The sequence below is a fragment of the Scophthalmus maximus genome, chromosome 8 (assembly GCF_022379125.1).
Source record: "Scophthalmus maximus strain ysfricsl-2021 chromosome 8, ASM2237912v1, whole genome shotgun sequence".
NCBI classification, from domain to species: Eukaryota; Metazoa; Chordata; class Actinopteri; order Pleuronectiformes; family Scophthalmidae; genus Scophthalmus; species Scophthalmus maximus.
Genome location: NC_061522.1, coordinates 8,818,946 through 8,841,356, shown reverse-complemented (window position 1 = coordinate 8,841,356; position 22,411 = coordinate 8,818,946). Strand labels below are relative to the sequence as shown.

The window sequence follows — 22,411 nt, the reverse complement described above, 5'->3', positions numbered from 1 at the left end:
CCTCAACAGACGTCACATGATTCGTTGCTCTCAGTGGTTGTAGGTCTATTTAATTGCGTCCGGAGGCATTTTGGTCTGCGTCCGTTGGTAACGCATCTTGGAACACGAAAAATGAACTGAGAGGTCCCAGAAGCATTTTCCGTATTATTCTGGCTACGCCAAGCTAGGTTAAGATTAGGGCAGGAGTAGTAATTGTGGTTAAAGTTAAAATAAGTCTTCAGTAAAATAATGTAAGTCAGTGTGATTGGCCTCGGAAGTCAGACTAAAAACCAGTCAACCTCTTGTCTAATTGGGAACAAAAAAAAAATTGGGGTGGTTGTGGTTAAGGTTAAGGTTAGTGTTGGATAAGCAGTGGTTAAGGTTGGGTTTTGGGAAATGAATGTAAGTCTATGTTAAGTCCCACCCGGTGATTTATGACAATCTGACCTGACCTGAACCTTGCTGAAAAAAAAAAATGTAACAAAATGTGTGCGTGTGCGTGTGTGTTGCACGTGCGTGTACATCTGCGCACGTCTGCAATGACAGATGTGTTAAATGAAGGGCAGTGAGTGGACCAAATCTGATGCACTAAATCTGGAGATTTCCCAGTTTGAGAGCGGATTACAAACTGGTGAGCTGCAAATCCATCTTTCTGTCTCCGTCTAATTGGCATGTCATAATTGCCACTCCACAAAACCCAGTGAAGTCTGTGCACTTAACGTGTAAAAGTAGGTGCCTCTGCACCCCAAAGCTCTCCGCTCTGCAATTTTGTTGAGGAAATGTGGCGTTTGAGGCCTTGCAATTGGAAAGTTCTGGAAAACGTAAAAGCTCAGATCAGGGTTACAGTTCAAAATAATTAATGCCCATCAGCATCCAGAAACTCTCTTTGCCTTTTCTCTTGAACTAGAAACATTATGAACATGCATGAAGATGTGAAGATAACCAGCTGCACGATTACAAACAAGCAGCAGGAGAGGACATCCACTGCACAGAAAAGTGGTATATAACAGGAAAGGATGCAACAAAACTTTCCAGGGAGTTTATACTAGTTTCGCATAAGTCATATTTGAGCTTGGTCTCAAGTGCAGCTTCATGAACATGATGAAATGGCCTTTTAAAGTACTCTCAGAGGAGCCAACACTTCAAGGGCTTCTAAGAACCCGCACCACTGCCTTGTATCACCCCAAGAGAGGGAGAGAAAAGCGGGCCAAAGAGAAATAGAAAGAGAACGCAAGAGACAGCGAGCAAGAGGGAGAACATTCTAAAACCAAAATGCAAAAGAGTCATAGGGGCTGAGATGAGCAGAGAAACCCTCACAGAGAAAAAGAAACTTATAAATGAAAGAGCGGCAAAGCCCAAAATAAAAAACTTTTATTCTGAGCTGATCCTCAGATCAGATGAGATAAGAGCACAGTGAGTTCAGTCTCTGCTTGCAGCTGAGTTCAGGCATTTCTTTTTTCCAACTTACTGAATGTAGGACTAAAAGGAGGACCAGAGGAAGAAGAAGGCAAGAGCAGCATGAGCGTGCCCACTAGCTTTTAGTCAGGAAGCCTAATGAGTTCCTGTGGGATGGGGGCTGGCTGTCAATCATCCTCATTCTTCTCCAACACTGTGCCGTGTCATCCTGTACACGCAGAACCAAGGGGCATGAAATAATTAGAAATGGCCAACCAGCCACAGTGCGACTTGGTTGTCTGGCAGAGGAAGGAAGTCACAGCGTGTCTCTCTCTCTTGTGCGAGGGGACATTTGAATTTGTTGGATTGCGGTGTTGGAAGACACCGTACCCGCCCTTCACGACGATTGTTAAAAATGTGACAATGAGGTAATGGTGTTACAGCCTATTGCGTAATGTCGCCGTGATTCCTGACTTATTGTGAGGGGCGTTGAAAAGAAGAGAACGTCGAGCGATGTATTAAGCATATGATGAAAGGCAGCTCCCGCTGGTTTGGGCAGCTGCGAGACTCCTTTAAAAGACGGAGTGAGAAGAGAAATAAGGAGAAATGAACGAGCGGGGGGGGGGGAAACCCATCATATTCTATTGTTCAAAAAAAAAAGAGAGGACACAGAAGGGATGGGGGGATGCTGTTCATGCAGCATCACGCAAACAATTAAACATTTATCAGTCATCATCTATACAGTCACTCAGAGTAGGCGGGGGTTCATTATATAGTCCATGCAACCAATTAACATTTTCATCACCATCCATATTTTGGCTTGACCTTTTTTTGGGGGGGCAGGGCTATAAATATAAATAACAAGATGCACACAGAGCGAGACGGAGCTGTGGGTGGGGGGGGAGCAGAAGCAAAATGCAAACAAAACAAGAGGAGGATTTAGTAACATCTGCATGTGAATAGACGCTGCCTAACATCGGCAGCAGCAGAGAGAGCTTTATGTAATTGCTGATGAACAATGTCGCAGATTGGGGGGAGGGATGGCTTAGAGAGGCTCATGTGACGAGAAATATCCTCATTCTGGAAGATGTGTTTGAGCCTTATGACTGTGCAAATCTAAATCACACTGTAAGACCTTTACAGATTGTGTTCGTGGGCCTCTAGGTGAGTAAATGTAAGGGGGAAAACCATAGGTTCGATCTAACGAGGGGCTGAGATGTGTCTTTCTTCCAGCATACAGTACGAGGTGTGCTGCAACTAATGAGTATTTTCATTATTGTTTTTTCTGCCATTTTTTCCCCCGATTCTTTTGGATGTGAAATGTCAGAAAGTTGTGAAAACAAGTCATCCACAGTATAAAAAACTATCTTGACTGAAGGTAAGAAAGAGGGAATGAGCAGTGATGTCTTTGTGGGCCCATCCATCCACCGCTACCTCCTCCATCGACAGATTTTGCGGCTCCACAACAATTTCATACTACTTCCAATTTTTCGAAAAAGGCTTTTTCACTACAGTGTACACAGGTGTTGTTTTGTGCATTTCTCTGAAATTACTGATATTCTCATTCATCTTCTGAGCTTCGAATACATCCACGGTTCACCTCTTTTTCCTCATACTTTATCCACAACCCAAAGAAATTCAGATTTACAATCAAGACAGAAATGGAGCAAATCTCAAATTTGAGATTGGCACTTGAACTTCAATGAGGAATTATTAATCAAAAAAGTGGCCAATTAATTGATCTATTAATCGCTTGTTTAACAACACACCATTTCACATGTGCTTTCTGGAGTTAACTTTGTTTGCTGTGATCCATCCAGAGGATGAGGTCGAGTGAAGAGCCAGTGACTTGCACGGGTCAATGCATGGCGTCTTCATTAATTTAGCCCCCTCCTCACGCACTGCTAACATTCCTGACTGTTAGAGGACCTGCCTTCCCGTACCTCTCTTGACAAGAAGTAAAGACGCCCATGGTCCAAGGTTAATTACGTGTCCATCTCTCTTCGCCAAAACACTGCATTGTATCCTCTTTGGTTTGTGTAAAAAAGCTGGCAGGAAGAGGCAGGAGTGTCTGTGCCAGGGTTGGTGGGATGGGCATCGGCTCAGGGGACAGAGTGCGAGGGTGTAGAGAGCAGCCAAGGTTGACCTGTGAGGCGGGGCAGGAGAATTGGCCCGGGATCTGAGGCAGTGGTGTGGGGACACCGGGGAGCCGCTCTATCTGCGGGCATCAAGCCAGCTGTGATCTACTGTATTTCCTTGTCAGACGGGCCAGTTAGGCAATGATGCCAAGAGGAGAGAAAACAACAAAGATTTAGATAAAGTAACTTTGAATCAGGTTTTAACTCAAATACTGTCCCTGTTAGGTAAAATGCAACACAACCAACGCTGAAGCTCACATTGATTGGATCTCTGGTCGCTATTATATCGATCACATTGTTATTATATGCACCCATGGTGAGATAGACCAAACGGTCTGGGGCTGTGTTGTGTTTCTTGATTTCAAGTACCAAATATTGTTTTTATCTTTTGTACATAGTGTTATCACATGAACACAACTTTTTGCTTATTGCGCTATCTACCAATATATTGCGTGCACAAGATTACAACCAGTCCACACAAGATAAAAATGTTTGTGGCATATTTTCCGACCTCTGGCCCCCGCAAACTGGTTGATTTTTTCGCCCTTGATAAGAAAGATTAAACTTCTACATTAAACTTTAGGGGCTCGATTCAAGCTGGTCCTTTTTTTTTTAGAGCGAGTCAACACTGCCTCCTTTGTCCAGGTTGCCTCGGCCGGGACATAACACTACACTTTGTCTCCATCAACCAAAGGAATAACTCTTAAACACTCTTGAACTTACTGCAGCTCACATTATCGCTTTCCCCCTCAACCACCAACTCTCTCCTATTTTTTTCCCTCTCCCCTTTCCAATTTCCCCTCACGGCGCTCTTCCTCTCTTCTCCTGTCATTTTACCCATTTCCCTACTTCTCTCTCTTTTCTCCTCAGCCTCTGCCGTCCCCAGGGGGTATGAGACGGGCTAGGAGACTTGCCGTATGTGCCGCTGTCATGGCCTGAGTTCCCTGTTGGGGATCCTTTGATGGTGTTTGGGATTATTCATCCTGTTCGTTGGGCCGTATACCACTGTCACACAGCACCAGCAGCAGCATCACATGCATATACAGTCTTACACATGCAGGCGCACGCTGGAAAAAAATAACTACACCAACATTTCCTACTCAGGAATTTGGAATTTTTCCATCAACGCACTTTGATGTTGGAGCAGCTGTTGTTGTCGAGACAGAGTAAAGTTTTGAGATGATTATTCTAAGGACATCTTGCTCGTCCAATCATCATTTGCTTGACACCGGACGTACATCATGCAAGTAAATTGAGCTCTGGTTCCACAATTGTTTTTGTTTTCTTCTTTAGCTGCACCGCAAATGTCACAAGAATTTGTGAAATGGTAGTTAACAATAAGCTTCAATTGAAAGTCATCGTTTGAAAGCAGTTAAATGAATGCTAAATATTGTGAGCATCTTTGCGACAAGCTCTAAACCAATCATTTCCACTTCTGCAAAATGAAAGACATATCCCACCCATAGCCTACACAGAGTACCACAAAGCACTCCTTTTGTTTTTAGAAATATTGAAACAGATGTCTGTTGCAATATTTTCCAATCTAGTTTAATCATTGGGGTTTAAAAGTCTATATTTTGTGTTGTTGTATTGTATTTAAATTTTTCTTTTCATTCTGATATGGACCTATGTGTCTAATAAATAAATAAATAAATAGATAAATATCAAAAATTGGTACACAGCCTGTGTCCACAGTAGTGACCGGCAGTGCTTATTTGGAAAAGCAGCCATTTATCATATTAATCATCAATAATAATCGGGGTAGAATATAAGAACAATGAGCCTAAATAACATTTAATACTTTTCATTAAATTCTCTTCTTCAGTGCACAAAGATCACCTCTGCCCAATTTTACGTTGTACGTTCATCATACGTATGAAAAGATAAATGGCCATATTGTCATTTAAATTCTTTCATGAATTTTTTAAGTGAAAATAATAATTGATGGGACGCTCAAACAGATGCAATAGTTACTGTAGAGTGTTGGTCAAGGTTTGTGCTTGTGTGAATTTGGTGTGCGCTGGTTGCAGAGGTGTGGCTGCCGACAAATGGAGCATCAGTTCTCACCCAAACTCCTGTGTGCCAATCTTGAGGGCTGTCATTTTCCTTTTTTATTTTCTCCGTTCGTTTTTCTTCTTCTTTTTTCTTTTAAATTCACGGTCCCTTGAGGAATTTGGGAGCATCTCCTTAATGATCCTGAATGGTACGGCATTGGCAGTATGTGGGCTGCTGGTGTGTAGGCGATGGGAGACGGAGCAGCAGAGCTCCACAGCACCTCATTAGGCCCAGGACTCCCGAGCTGGAGCCACATTAAAGAGCAGCCATGCCTTTCAACATGTGCCGGCTGGTCTCCCTTCCGCTTTCCCTGCTGCTGGAGCAGTCGCTCACATTTCAGACGCAGCCACACATACACAAAATGTAAGGGGGGGGGGGTCGGCATGATATAGTGCGGTTTGGGAAAGATACGAACAAGGGAGATAGCTTGATAAAAAGGGGAGGAAAAATGCATGCAGGCAGTTCTGTTGTTTGGTGTGATGTTTGCTTTTCCAATGTCGTGAGTCATTTGGCGCTTTGCTTGAATTCAAGAAACATCATCTTCAGCATACGTGTGCGACCGATGACGCTCACGCGTAACTGTCAAAAATCTACAAAGAGGTGACACCAGGAAAACAATGATGGCAGCGACGGATCTTCCTTACATTCTGACTGTCAGAGCAGACGCTCCCGTGCGTGTGCCAGCCAGGCAGGGATCACAATAATCCACCAAAGCCCTGCACCTCTTCACACACTTAGCAGAAGTGGAGGGAGCTCCTCCTCCCTCTCTGAAGTTTTTTTCTTCGGCGGCTTGGCGAGGTCAGCCCCGTTGTTATCGTTGTCATATTGATGAAACGCTCGGCTCGCGATCGGTTCACAGTCCGCCCATATTTCAGTTGACAACCCGGCGTGCCTCTAAGAGGAGAGAGATTAAGTTGCTCTCTCCCTAAGTGTATGGAGGGAGTGAAAAAAAAAGTGGTGTTTGCCGAAAATGGGTATTGAAATTGCTGTGGGAATTATTGCAGGCATATGTTTGCTATCTGTGTTTACGATTTCAGACGAGATTTGCTGTAAACAAGCAGCCATGAGAGAGAGCTGTTTGAATGACAGGATAAAACACATCTCTTTTAAGTGCTGAGATCAATATCCCATATAATCATAAACATTAGGGCATTAGAGAGTGATGTTCTTCTTTGGTTGGGAGGACATTCATATGATATGTCATATCAATGCCGTTTAATTCAATTAGCTCTCTGCTGGGCGTGCCATGGAAGCCCAGAGGGATAATTTGTGCAGCGAGCAAAAAGTGAGCTGAGAGAGGTTTTGCCAGTTTAAATGATAATATCGTTAGAACGCTCGGTGCCATAACAAGCAACAAACAGAAAAGTTTTAATTCGAGGCAAAACAAGCCGTGCGATCCCCACGCACAAAGTTGGCTAAGGCGACGAAGCGAGAAACCCTAAGGTTTCGGAAAAGGGCTGAACAGTGGTTTTAGATGGAAGTAATAATTAAAATCAGACTCTGGGCCCGTCTGTCTTTTAAAGGATGAAGCTCTCCTAAGAAAAGAAAAGCAATTGTCACCACATTGAACAATGTTATAAAAATAAAACACGCAAAAGAAGAACAACACAGGAGCCCAAAGGTTCTTTCTCTCGAGCGCGTCGCTGTCACTAGTGACTAAAGCAGTCATTTTTCCTATTTTCACCGCATTTCATTTTAAATTTTCCATTCAGTGTCTTAGAAAATGAATATTTGATCTTTTCCCCCTGAACCTGTCACTGGTGGCCCTTTGAAGCTGCGAGACACTGCATTGTGTTTGTGACACTGCGGGATATACAGGAGGAAAAAAAAAGATCAAACTCGGCTGCGGAGAGAGAACATGAAAAGGTAAACACCGTGTCCTGGCGGTTTACCTGTTTTAAAAGCGCTCTTTGTTTCACGTGTTCAGACCACAAATGTTTGGGGGCAACAGTCGCGTACAATGTTTGCTTTTCTGGAAATGATTGTCTACTTTAATTGTGTTTCCCCGCTTGGACTGCGTTTGTTCTGTGAACGCTGCTTTCGGTGTGCAGAAAAAACTTGTGTTCTGCTTGACTTTTCGTGAGTTTTTTTGTGTTTTGTGTTGTTATGTTCCATGCATGCATGTGCGTGTGTGTGTGTGTGTGTGTGTGTGCGTGTGTGCGCACTGGTAGCAACAGCAGCACTGGAGGTCTAAGCAGTAGCTACTTGTGGAATTCCCCCTTTCCCGAGATCAAATGGTGAGGGGGGGGGGGGGAAAGATATATGGTTTCTCACTGCTTTCCAATTAATACTTCACCTGCGTCTACGATGAGATGAAAAGTGATAACAACATAGAAGGGGACAGCCAGAGGATGAAAGAAAGTGTGAAACGGAGACGGAATGAAAACTTGGAGTCGCTCCCATGTTGATCAGCACACTCCAACATAACAAGCATGGCGCGAACACACTCGGAGGTGTGTAACAAAAATGTTGATTCTATGCTCCAGATTAGAGGCCTGTGTAAAAATAGAGAAAAACATGATAAGCACGGTGCCGTGGAAAAAAGTGGAAATTGGGGACCCTTGTTAGTCATAATTGGCTAATTTTGTTTGTAAGGTCATGATAGCACTTAAAGCCTCTCTGGATCCCTTCCCGCAAAAATGCAACATGCAACGCAGGCAGCCCTCTCGTGTGCCAGTGAGCGCTGATGTGCTTTCTGTTTCCATGCCAACTCACTTTCATCTTTCATCTTTCTTACCAGCTCATCCTACGCTTCAGATGAATTAGGTTTGTTACAAATTCTTTTGAAGTGCACACACAACCCAACCCGCCCCCCCCCCCATCATACCATCCCACTTCAGCGAAACAAAACAAAAACACTGAGGAGCTACAAATGTAAGCCAGTAATCTTGCTCGTTTCGCTAACCAATGGCACCACGGATGGGATATTTCCACTTCATTTCAATTTGGAATACGTCCTTCGCTCCTTCTACCTTTTGGCTTCCATTTCCTGCCGTTGTGAGCGGGGCTCTGCCCGACACAATTCATTTCCATTACGGAGACGGCCGCTGAGAGGGTTGCATTGTGGGTTGGTAATGATCTTCAATTACACTGATGCCAGTATCTGAGGGGTAAAAGGAAGGTGGGGGTCTCTTGAGGATCAAAGGTTTAGACCTGAAGAGGACTTCTGTGTCCTTGCAGATGCATTTTCTCAAGATGCTCCGATGAATTCTGCCTCTGGACACACAAAGCCAATTTCAAGGCCCCGGGCTGTGTGTGTCGGTAATAGAGGTGCTGGAAAGTCTGCTATCAGCGAGAGCCTTGGCCTTTGAGATATCAATGATAAAAACATCCACTTCGCTTTCCTCTCTCCTCCAGTTTTACCTTGCATTTTACGCTAAAAGTTGATCATATTGAAGCTGCATGAATACATTTTTCTTTTTAAATTAGGGTTTTAATGATTATGCATGATATCACAGAGGTAAATCCACAGATTCATTACTTGACTGCAGTTCCCATCAGCACTACTGAGCATCTTATGGACTTGTATACTTTGTGTTTGGCACATGAGAACGAGGAAACGCTTGTGCTGTAGTTGTACTTAGGATGAGTTCATTTAAATCTACTAAATATGAATGTATTATTGGAATTCTTGTTTGCTCACAGTTAAGAATGGGGCTGGAAATGTTCTGCTTTGGGGTTGTTTGGCAGCCGGTAAATTTCAGCAGATTTTGGACGCACAGAATTGAAACTGAAAAGGGGTCTTCTACATAAAATACTACATTTACCTGATTACACTTTAATCCACAATTCACTCTCATGGTTTTCTTTTTTTCTCTATTTGTGACCAGAAGGATATGACCTGCTTCATCACAATTGATGCCCTACGCAACTTGTGTAGTGAGCGTATAGGGCAGCTCGGCTCTGTTTAAAGGTCTCCTGTGGGACATTTAAAATACTGAAAGGGGCCCTTTGGTGACTACGGGGGCCCAAAGCAGGCACTTGGTTTGCTTCTTCATCAGGCCTGCTCTGCTGAAGCCTTTTGCAACGGCACCATGCTGTGCGTGGAAGAAAATATCTCAGAATTTGAAGTGATATGGAAGAGTGGGTGAAAATTCCTAAATCAAGAGTAGAAAAACTCTAAGCTGGCTGCAAGAAATGTTGTGATATCTGCCAAAGACGGGGGGCTACTGAGTAAGACTTTTGTAAGATGCACAAACTATTGCACACGTCAAAATGACAAGTTGATGAAATAAGTAACATTGCATTATATGTTTTAATATCGGGGTTTTTTTTATTTCCTTTTTTTCACTTAATAAAGCAACAGCTTTCCTAAGATAATCATTATGGATTAGTTCCTTTCAAGGAGGTTATTAGGAAACTTAAGGTTACCCTTTAAGGTTTTGGTTCACTCACATCCAGACATTTCCGTTGGCAGCTGGTGAGAACCAAAACAGAGCTAAAAGTAGATTGGATATTGGACCAGAAACCTGACCCCAAATTAATGCTTCACGTCTGCTGGATATGAAATTCAGCTGCCGTTGGGAAACATGTTCACCAGAAAAACTTTGTTACAATGATGTTGTGTTTTTTACAGCTTGTTCGGGTGCCCCCAGGGGGCTGAAAACACCAAAAACTGTGTCAGAATTCGTGTTTTTATATTTTTGAGTGACTTGATTTTTATTCAGGGCTTGATTAAAAGTAATTAAGACAGTCTACACATGTTATTCACAAACTGGTGTAGATTTACAACACCACAACACAGATAATTCAGCAAGATTTTAGACAGTCCCACTTTCGACAATCACAGTATTCAATACACGGACTCAAATATCAGTGTAGAGTGTATGTCCCAGAATGTGCTTGTCCCTGGTGACATCATACGTGCTTTTATACTATCTGATCTTCTGAAGTTCTCTCGACTCAACAAAAGAGATGGAAAAATAAATAACATGCAATCTGGTTTCACATCCAGTGTATCTGGGCATGAAAGGTCAGATTTCTTTTCTTGAAGGAAAACAGGGAAGAAACTGGAGTTTTTAAGAGAGAGAGAGAGAGAGAAGTGAAGGAATAAAGTTTCAGGTTGTCTCCAAGGTTCATCTCATGGTGAGCCAAAGGGAAAAACCAAACTAACACTCAGGGAAAAATCAGACTCTTTATAATATTTTGCCATTGTCTTCTAGCAAATGAAGACTCCTATGACGGAACAAACCAGCCAGAGAGACATCAATTTCTTCATCAATGTCAAACGGCAACATCGCTGAACCACTTTGCATCTCAGTTGTCACTATTGGAACCAGCCTGCTTCTCTTTATTCAACCCATAATGCTCAGACTTTTAAACTCTAATTATTTTCCCATGTGCTTTGAACCACTGACATGGCCAGGCGAACAATCATGACGCATAAACACGCGGAAGGGTAGATAAAAAAACGTCGCAGTGATGCCGCTGCCGTCGCACGTCAAAACACACACAATGGAGAGGAATGTAAACCAGCAAAAATGCATGTAGACCACGTTGTCAAAAGATCAGCTAATTTAACGCTTGATTATGCCTGGTAGTTTGTGGCAGAAGTGAGAAGACACCGACATTCCTTGGTCAGCCTCTCAAGACCGGGATGTTGTGGCAATTTACTTGATTGCGATACAATTTTGAGGCTCAATTATTGCCGAGCTGATTTGGAATACATTACAGGAAGACTGATCTATTTAGGTTAAGCTTCCATTGGAGCAGTGTGGAAGAGTAAGGAGGCTTTAACAGAATGATGTTTCATAGTGCAGAAGTGAAAAAATATTCAAGCCCCTTGAAAAGACGCTAAAAGAGCATGAAAGGAGCCAAGGGTGATACTATACCCCTACAACATTTGGTTAATTGGAGATTGGTCACGGGCTGTAATATTTGACTGTAATCTGAAAGGCCTGTGAAAGCAGGAGTGTGCAGTGAGAGAGAGAGATCAGCACAAGCTGTGAGGAGCAGCCCGTGATAAGATTAAAACCCATTCACATCCCATAATGAAAAAAATGAGCAGCACTAGCTCCTTTTTATCAGCCTCCTTTCTCACATCGACGCTCCTCCGGGTTGTTTTCATGTAAATAACTGAATAGGAGACTGTGCGACAACAACACTCGTTCCCCTCGCACAATATGCAACAACATACATTACAATATGGTGTCGAACACCAGGAGGAATCGGAGGTGGAGAAATAACGGCATAAATATCAGTCCTGGCCTTATTTTCTCCCTGTTCCTCCGCGTAACCAAACCGACTCATTATGAACTTCAAAGACACAGATAGGAGTTTTAATTAAGAGAAATGCTGCGGAGCAGTGGAGATAAGTAAAACACCCCCCCGCCCCTTCCCCCATTTCCCCCTGCACCCCTTCCATCCCCACCCCTCAGCGCGCAGACAACATCATTAGGACGGTGCAGAGGGTGGTGGTGCACAGCGGCCGACCGTAGTCCCACCACATGAAACCGAGAGCACCGCGTAGCTTCTATGTGGTAATCCTCACATCACAGGTTCTTTGTACTGATGTGGAGTGACACTGTGCATGTTTCAGTATACACATGCAAACACAAACACGGGATTATCTGGCACCAGCAGAAGCCGCCCCGCCACCGCTTTCCATCGGTGCCATCAGTCAACTGTACAACGTGTGGAACGGAACCGAGAGGCTCGAGAGGCAGAAAGGTGCGCTGTTTCCCAGAGCATCATCCCTTCGTTCAGATTACGTAACGCTGAAAAGGTCTTCTTCTTTTTTTCGCTCTCACAAAAGCTCATCTGTTCCGCCAGAGCAACTTTTAACCAGAGAGGGTTGATAAGATCAGATCACTTTTATTTTAGAAAGTTGCGTTTGACATCTTATTGACCACACTTTATTGACCGTGAACTCTGCCGTATGTGTTTATTGCAGTCTAATACGACCAAATGGACAATTACCTAAATATGGGCCTCTACCAGTGACAGGAGGTATGCCACAAATACTTTTCGCCTCAGAGCATTGTGGGACTTTATTTTATTAAAAGCATGGTTGATGAGCTAAGGTGACATCGCAGAGAATCAGCACTATTACTTTTCAGAATTTAAGCAAATCCATTGAAATACATAAACTTGACGGACTAACCATGTCTACGATACGTCTACCGCTGATCTGTGATCTTTAACACGACCACATACTGTAGCTCGTAATAAGCTGCTTGAACAAACGACCTATGTTGAGTTTGAGGTCGATTTAACTATTGGACGATATATAATATAACAAGACATGAAGAACTCCAAACAGATTGGTACTTACAGTACATACTTGTCTTTCAAAACTTTGTACCCTCAATCCTGGTGATTTTCACGTTGTCATATCATGTGCAGCTCAGAGCTGAGACGCCATCAGACTCTGGAAGCCTCCTTCAAAACCCACCGGATAATGTCAAAATGCATTGTCATCAAAGTGAAATCTAGGCGGTCTGATTTAGATCCCAGAAAAAGAAAATCGCATTTTGAAGTGACAGAGTTTCAATGTGTATTTGTACTTAAACTAAGTAGGTCAGTCATCACGACAAACATCCCTATAAGAGGAAGACGGTAGTGAGGACAATAAATATGTTAACATTACTTAGAGTGCTTTCTTAACACTGAATTAGCCAACAGTCAAAACTAATCTTACATCACACTATCTACGCTGCCAAGGCAGGTGAGTTGTGCGTGTCTCTCCTGGTGTTCAGGTGGATCCCCTCCTGCCGGAATAGACCGGGCGAGCTCTCAGACCGCCCACACGCCCGCAGGGCCGCTGTGCGGCGGAGATCAGTAGCAGCAGAGAGAAATCTGCCCCCCCCCCCCCCCACCCCGGGCGGGGAGGCCTGATGTCGGAGAGATTAATTGCAGACTACGGAGCTGCAGCACGCTGGGAGCACACATTGCTTGGAGGCACAAATATATTCATCTGCGTGCAGGCACACACACACAAACACACCATCCCAAACTCCCGCTCTCCCCCTCACAGGCAGGATCCATCAGCATGTTGAGTCCCAGATGAACATCAACACCCACCCCCCCCACACACACACACACACACTCTCCCCAGAGGTGCTGCTCCTTTGTCTCCAGGTAGCGCTGCCTGGCGTTCTGCCCACCGCCTCCTGCTTTCATGTGGCCGAGGGAATTATCTTCCCCTTTTTGTGTCTGTGTTTGTGTGTGCGCAAGGGTTGGTGTGTACGGTTTGCGCTGGAGTATGACGCCTTCACAGGTACTGGCTTTCATATCTGTTTTCTCTTCTGGCGGCAGGCCAGCCGGCCTACCTCACAGGTGGCTGGCCGGCGTGTTTTACCCGAGGCTCCTGAGCAAGGCAGCGCGCTGTGACTCAGGCTGCAGCAGGCCGCCGATTATGAGAAGAGCAGTCAGAGGAGGGGACATAACTCTCAGACTGCTACACTCCAGTTAGTGGTAAAGGGTTAGGAAGCAGTTTGCCATGCATGTGTAGTGTGTGTATGTGCGTACAAGTACAGTAAATCACAGAGGCTTGTTCGTGTCTAAGAGTTTCCCTGTGCGCTCATGCATGGCTGTGTGTGTTTGCCTTTCCCCCCATGTTTAGTTTTATTTGTACAAGTAGAAAAATTGAAGGTACAAACCCACAGTGTGCCGCGCCGCTTATTTTGGGGAAACATAACAACTGGTATTTCCCACTCTTCAAAGGAAGCCATATAATACTTGGGTTTGCTGTCTTCTGAGCGCGCTTTGCGGAGATCCCCATTGCGAATCCAGCTTAAATGCTTTTCCATCCCGCAAACTCCTCACTGAGCACAGCGGCTGACTGAACCTTGAAGATGGCTCTGGAGTCTCAGCTAACTTTTCTCAACAAAGATCATCAGGAGCTTTGGCTGTGCCATTAGACGTGTGCGCTCATGTGTGCGTGTGTGTCTATGAAGTTTCATCATTTGGAGCTTCAGTGTGAGGTTTGGCCCTGCTGTCTGTCTGTCTGTCTGTCTGTCTGTCTGTCTGTCTGTCTGTCTGTCTGTCTGTCTGTCTGTCTGTGTGTGTGTGTGTGCGTGTGTTGTGGCACTAGTGGTGATGTGGAGTCGGTTGCAGTGTAGCCACTTCTTTTAATTACTCTTTAAACTGTTTCATGTGCTTTATCAGTCATTCAGCCAAAAATGAAGGGGAAAAAAAACTAAATTGCAAAGAAGATTGTTGTTTTTGGTAAACCCATTGGATGTTAATTGTTGCCAAATTGTTAATTTGGAGTGTTGGCTAACTGCACATTAAAAAGACATAAACCGCTGAGCTGCACATTCTGCTTTTCCTGGTAGCGTGACTCACCACGGCCCTTACTGGAATCCAGCAAAGCCTATCCTTGTCCTGAAATCAGCACCTGTAGTGTGTGCGTGTGTGCGTGTGTGCGTGTGTGTGCGTGCGTGAGCGTGTATGTGTGTGTATGTGTGTGTGTACCCTCATGTGTTTGCCCTGATGTCCCAGTCCCAAAGCAGTGCAGGTATGTTTATGCTGCAGCAGAATGAGCCTGCAGGATAAGCAGCAGGTGGCCTCTGCCTCTGGTGACTACAGCTGGCTCTGGTGTGTTGATACTGGGCTGTGGGAGGAGAAGAGGCAGTTCAATGTCCCTCCTCTATAAAACCCTAAATCCTTACATTTAAGTTTGGTGTTTGATGGCGGAGTGTGAGTGTGTGTGTGTGTGTGTGTGTGTGTGTTGCGAGGTGCATATTCAGAAAACGCCATGGAAACTAGTGGTGAAACCAGTAGTCGAGTAATGTACATGAACATGTAATAACATTTACCAGTAACATTCCTGGTACCTGTACTTTATTTTTATATATATATATATATTCCATTTTTCTACTCCACTACTTTTTGCTTGATACTTTGCAAACTAATATTCTACACACAAAACATGCTCAGCATATTCATTATCACTGCCAAAATGTAAATAAAGTAATTTAATGAGCTCCAACACAACAAGCTACAACAGCAAAATTCTGTTTACATATATATATGTATATATTAATTAGTAATTATATCCTCGAATATATGTATATTTCACAAACAGGAGCCATTGCGCTTAATCGTTTTAATATTGATACTTATATAAATTATATTTTGTTCATAATAATTCTGTACTTTTGAATGGACGTTTGTTTTGCTACTTTAACTAATGTAAAGGATGTAACTGTTTCTTCCACGACTGCTTGAATGTAGAGAATTGTTGGACTGTGTTTTTGGTCAGAAATAATACATAATGTGAAGACGTCATCATGGGCATGGGGAAACTGTGAAGTGATATTTTTCACTGGCTCTGTATCTGTCCATCTTCACACACCTGTCTCCTCGTGTCACTGTGGACTAGCACTCACAGCTCTGAACATATGAAGACACAATAAGCTTATTATTAGACTTTTTTCTGTTATCTAGTCAAGAGACATTGCTAAATAATACAAAACAGATGCAGTCCATATGTTGGCAACTCAAAAACACATGCTACTCTGCATGATAGTTTAATTTAAGGGGGGGGGGGGATTTTAGATTCTGTAATATCACACAGGATGCAAAAAGCTGGATGCCTCATCACTTCAGTGCCTAAAGTCAATATTTCTTCCAAAATAGAAATCCATTCTCCCACCCCCCAGTTTCCTTTGATGTGTGGGTGTCTCGCTCTTACATCAGACATCAGGGTCAAAGCCTGAAAAGGCGAGTCAATTTACAGACAGACATCAGAGGGAGAGGCTTCTCCTGCACAGGTAGGGCCTGAGCGAGAGGGCCGGGGCTGCGGCTCCACAACCTCCTCATCTGTCAGATTTGAAGGGAACCGACTGCTCGCATGGCTCCGCGAAAGCAGGTTCATTGTCGGCTTCGTTACACACACCGATTTACGAGCGAGAGCGCAAACAGTCCAGCGCGGAGTCCCAAAGCGCGAGTTGACTAAGGTGGTGTGTCCACCAGCGGCCATAAAGGTTTGTACGTCGGTACATCAAAGCCCCGACAGAGCATGCTCCGACGGCCAGTAAACTGCTTCATGGTATTAGAAATTTTCCCCATGTGCCCTTATCGTCATGGCTCTTAAATGTCACTGCGTTCATTCAGAGAGACATGAGAGGGATGACGGGAAGCGGGAGCTCGCTACGGCGAGAGGGGTTGGTGCAGGGTGGCTGATTTCCACCTTGATGTAGTAAAGGTTATGTAGCACAAATCAAGCAAATCTTGTTTACACGCCTGTGGGTGTATTGGGTTTTGAGTTTGACCAAAGTTAAGATTAAACTTTTCGGTTTTGATCTGCATGAGGAGTATTCAAACCACTGTAAGCGAGTATAAAATATATATATTTCACTTTGAACTGCATTGAAGTCAAATACAATATATGTCTTCAGACATCAAATAATTGTAGGAGCTAGTAATAATACGCACTTTTTTTTTCAAAACAGCTCAGAAGAATGTTTTAATCAGAACCCCACAGAAATGGAGGCTTTTTCACAGAATTAATTGCTTTGACTGTTAAAAAAATATATATATATATTTTCGTGACCAAAGCTTGTTGAAAATGTGAAATGTGCGCCCACAAAATCTCCGAAATGTTCGCCAAGATTTAATTTCTGTACGATGGGAAACTCAATTACACTCCACCAGTTAAACACGCCGCACTTCTTACTGCTGCAATCATTCATAATTTCGATTTGTGGATGCACCCGAAATGAGATTGCGTTGACGTGTCAGAGATTGTATGAATACAGGTCCCTTATTTTCAATAAGCTTGTTGTGTGGAATTTTAATGTCTCAGCATTCAAAACTTTTTGTTTCTTTTTCCACACAGTCTCCATTCATGGGGGGTCAACAGCACGAAGTTCTCCTGCAGTCGGTATAAAACAAAGGTGTAATATTACTGTGCAATAGGTTCATATTACTCATATAAATCTATTAATCCCTGTGTGTTTCATTTCAAAATCCTGACCTCTCCGTGATGCAGGAACATGTCCACTACCAAAAGAGGCCGAGCCTCAAAGGCCATAAACAACTCTCCCTCCGACATAATGATCCGGCAGACTCACATCAAATACAGACGTGGATGAAAGACAGAGGCGAAGCACCTCCACCCCAGCTCCTGTATGTGCCATTACATGCAGCAGAGTTCATTAAGCTGTGTGTGTGAGGAGAGATGAAGGCCCCTGTGCTGGGGGATTTCCCCCTGCGAGCATACTGTCTGAACACGACCGCCAGTGTCTTTGACTACGGTGCAAATTCATGGCTGAGGGCGTATTTTCACCAGGCCTCAGATCCCAGATCCTGTCTTCTTTCCACACACACATAGAAGTTCCTTCTCTTTCCTAACTCTCTTTTTTTTTTTTACTAGCATTCTAGTTAAACGGTACATACAGCGATTGAAATATGCCTTTGATAAGAATGAAGAATTGATTTATGGCCGTACTTTTATCATCGCTCACTCATAACCCGCTGCCCCCGAGCACTTTGTCCTGTGGAGAGGTTTTTGGGGAGGAAACCACCTGCTTTGATTTATAACCCCCATGGATTCAAAGTTGCAGTCTGGACTGCAGTGTGTTAAATCCCTGACATCTCTTCTAGGTTCAGTCGCACCGCTGTGCTCTGGCCGGTCCAGACTTTGAGCCTGATGGTCCAAATTATCATTTATACATGAACAGCTTTCTTGGATCACAAGGAAAAAAAACACTCCAAAGGGTCCAAATTTGGTACGAATTAAGGATAATGGTTTGTTGGTTGTGAACATTAGTACTAATTAAGAAACAAATGTCGACAATCTGAATACTGTAGAGCAGGAAAATATGATGTGTGGCGCACAGATGATAAATCAAGTATTTTTTAATGCTGTGAGGTCAGATGGTTCAGCTATAAAAGATGTTGGATGTTTCAAAAATTACAGCCAAAGCATGTGGAGGAATTCCTCTGGTTTCATTCAGACAGATGCAGGTCGACTGGAAGTGACTTCCAGATTCCTCAATAAAAAACAACATTGAGAAAAAGTGACAATTTGTAAGTTGAGTTGAGAAAAGACGATGTGACTTCAGTTTGAACTTTGGTCAAATAGTAAATGTTTTTCTAGTTAAAAAAAAATTCAAGAAGAGCTTTTTTGAAGATAAATAGATATTTGTAGATATACATAACTGTGTATACTCTATAATCATAAAAACATTATTATTATTGCTTTTTTTTTCTCTGACTAATGATGTTATTGCCATTATTGGTGGAACACTTTTTTGTTCTTGCATTGCTGAATAATTCTAGTGTTTCAGTTTTTATTCTTTCTTTTGACATATATAATACACCTATGAATGATCGGATGTATGTTTCTTTCTTTTTGTCTTCATCAGGTCAACAGTTGTTTGCAACACCGAGCTACAGATGGGACTTCCTCCAGTGAAACACGGTGGCAATAACCCGACAGCGGCTTCCGATACACTGGGATCTGCATTGGAAATGCAGTTCGTCTCCTAGGGCTACAGGCCCTCCTCCATTGTTTCACGGCTATCTTGACACCCACTCACCAGAATGGAGGCATACCGCAATGAACCCTGGGATCTGCGATGCTGCCACCGATAGGCGCAGCAGTGCCACAGATTCCATTAAGCTCCAAATTAAAGCAGGCACATCAAAGGGCCTGTGAGGAGGCAGCATGGAGATGTGACAGGGAGAGGGGGAACAAAAAATGAGTGAGGGGAGAATAGGGGGGGGGGGGGGGGGCTCATTTACGCAATACCCGAACGTGACAGAGCCTAATCCAAATCAATATCTGTGAGTGGTAGAGTGTTGTTACCATGCTAGTATGGAACATATTAGTGGAAGATGAAAGCATCAAAGTGGTTAGCGAGATGAAATTATGTCTTTTAAAGCACAAGAAATAATTGTAAAAATCTGAGGAGAGCCGTGGTGCGTTTTTGCAGACATCACCACATGTGAAGTGGAAGCAGTAGCTTTCTTCAGCCCGAGAGACATTTTGCAACCAAAGTTTCACTGATACCTGACTGACAGCTCAAAGGAGACTGTGTTCCCCTTCCAACACAAACACAATCAGGCCTTATGTGTTTCTGACAGCAGACTAAAACATTTGTACAGCGCTATATAACTGCGGCTACAAGGTATAGATCCAATACAGTGGCCCTGATCTTTTTCAGTTGATATCTGAGTGGCTTCATCTGTGTCCTCCACGCGGAGGGTAGGGTATGGGGAAAACCACTGGGATCACATTGTCTCTCTAGATAATCTTTATTTATTTTTTCTGTCCAGGGTGGAAAATTTGCAACGAATCCCTCGGGTTTTTATGCAAGTGTTTTATCACTTAGAGATTCTCCCGAAGATGTTACTGGTGATTGGGGAATGGGAAGGACTCTACGTGATGCGGCTCGCATAATTCCCAAGGCTTGTCCAGGAGACAAAAACACCCAGGGACCCTCGGTGTGCTCTGTAAGCATCGTCGTATGGTGGTGAAGAAGGGCAAAGAGGGGTACTGGAAGTGTGTGTGTGTGTGTGTGTGTGGGGGGGGGGGGGGTTTGCGGCCCTACAGCAGTCTGCCTGATTGCATCGCCACACAAGCGTGCCTTCAAAGCCTTCCCCTCCCCACCGCCCAGTTTGACCAGATAAGGGCCCCCTCACGCCGTGGTTCAGCTAGGGGACAGGAAGACACACAGAGGGGTCAACGGTAGTGCCATCTGCTCCCCTTGTACAACAAATACTGTACATCCGCATCAACAAACCGCTTCACATATCCTGTCCTGCATATTGACCGACTCCTCAGACTGCACCTTTGAACATTCTATTGGCTTTATATTGAGGCATATACTGTGTAATACGTCCAGGATGTTTATTTGTCGGCTCATAAAAGTTTCATGAGGATAATGTTGATTGAGTCAATATGTTTGTTTCCTTATTTGGCGCCGCAGACAAATAATGGAGGACTGTTCTTTGGCGCACCAGCGGAAGGTGGGTGGCTGCCGGCGGGCTGCTGCCGGCGGGCTGCCTGTCGTATAGAGTGTTAACAATCTGCATTAAGGGCACACTGATGTGGGTCGGATCCGCGTGACATCACATTCCTGTGTGTGGCTAACTGCGAGAGCCGCGACGGTGACTGACAGTGGGCACAACACACAAAGACGACTCATTCTTGGTGGGAAGGGCACGTTGGAATGCAACTAAATCAGCTGGTAGCAATTCTAAAAATGGAGGACGGTGTATCATTTGCCTTGCAGCATTTTTTTGCGGGGGGGATAAGCATGCCAACCCTAACCCTACACCGCCACAACACAGACACACACACAGCCATCCACACTCCCATGGAGCTCCTGACTGGTTCCACAACCTCTGAGTCTTCACATCAAGCCGTGTCAGCAGCTGTCAAAGAGGCCGTATCACGTTTCTCACACAGGCGGCCAGGTCAGTGCCTCCAGGTTTCACCGTTCACGAGGGTGGCTTTTAAAAAATCGTTTCATGTTTGATATGTCTGTTTCCCCGTCTTCTGCTTCTCCTCTCTGTTGCGTTCTTTGTCTCGTGAGCAGGACGGTGGCTCCCAGTGCACATTATCAAGCCAATCAGGAGATAATCACTATCATCTGGCTGTATGTTTAATTAAGTAGTTTCCGTTCTAACAGCACACCCCTTTTTCTTCTATCCTCAGTCTTCCACCGCAAAAACTGCTTTCCCCTGACGTTACGTTAAAGGTGCTTTCCACTTTTCAGCAGGTAAGACCTGAGGGTGTTTGCCTCTTGAACGCGGGGCCCCCCCAGAATCTGTAATCATACTAAAACTCCAATTACATCTTTGGTTCCAAACATTTGATGAATGAATGGTTTACTTGCCAAGACAACAAAGGAAGGTAGCTGGATACAGTCACCACGCTGGGTAATAAAACCGGGGAATATCAAAGTGTTTAGTCAGTTTAAAGACAAGCATGAACCCCGGTGTGTACTATGAGCTGTTCCCAAAGCATGAATCTCTGCAGTGAGTGAAACTGTCAGGTGGGACCTTGTCAAGGAGCCAAAGAAAACAGAATCGGCTTTGCAAAAAAAGGAGAGAAGTTACACAATAGAGCCTGTAATACCTGGTCAAACAAACCCTTGATTGATGCATCCCAGACAATTAAATAGTTCCAAGAGTGAAAAGAATCATGGGACTGTGACCCAGTGGGTTTTAGATAATTTTTCTGGGAGAGGCCTGGAAGCGGCGAGCACTTCATCCCAAATCGTGTTTTGTTTGGAAAACCCTGCTTTGTATTACAACTAATGGGAAACAAATTGCCTAAGCATGTAGTCCCCCTCAAACTGAGAAATTCCCTCATCCAAATCCACAACAGACAGCCTTAAACCTCATACCTTCTTCTGTTTGGTTTGGCGAGGGGGTAATGACTAGGAAGATAGAGAGTACTGGCCTCGTCCCATGGCATGGGTATGGGGAACCCCCCCAAAAAAATGAATAAGCCACATTATAATCTATGACACCACAAGGATATGAGATGAAGAGACGCTAGAGAGCGCCAAACATATGGCTGCAATGGAGAGACAGAGAGAACCGGAGGAAGACAGTCGAAGAGAGAAAAGACGAAGAGACCACATACAGACAGAGCAGAACAATGGGGCTCTTTCATTGGGGTTCGATGATGAAGGGAAAATGAGAGGGAAGTGGATAGATGAGGGTGAAGCATCAGTGCAGCTTGCACGTACGCCGTGACTACGATCCTGGACCCCGGAAGAAGACTGAATCGACACAAGGCGACATATGGAGGCTATAGAGGGACAATGTGCAGGGATTGACAGAATTACATATATACATGTATATACGACATGTGACCGCATGCACAAGCACGTGCATGTGTGTCAGAGGGAGTGCGTGTTCGCGTGTGCGTGTGTGCG

The 22,411-nt window shown here is 44.1% G+C and overlaps 1 protein-coding gene and 1 long non-coding RNA gene across 9 annotated transcripts in view; one reads left to right on the top strand and one right to left on the bottom strand.

The window, feature by feature from the left end:
* Positions 1-22,411, bottom strand: part of lef1 (lymphoid enhancer-binding factor 1) — a 91,196-nt gene that overhangs the window by 56,471 nt on the left and 12,314 nt on the right. The gene's annotated exons all lie outside the window — the stretch shown is intronic.
* LOC118311856 lies at positions 16,365-19,220 on the top strand. Of its 2 annotated transcripts, XR_007031319.1 has the most exons (5): positions 16,365-16,498; positions 17,353-17,397; positions 17,506-18,244; positions 18,436-18,545; positions 18,884-19,220. It is a non-coding gene; the product is annotated as an uncharacterized LOC118311856 (long non-coding RNA). The 2 variants fall into 2 exon arrangements; XR_004794092.1 differs by lacking the exons at positions 17,506-18,244; positions 18,436-18,545 and having other exon boundaries at positions 17,353-17,410.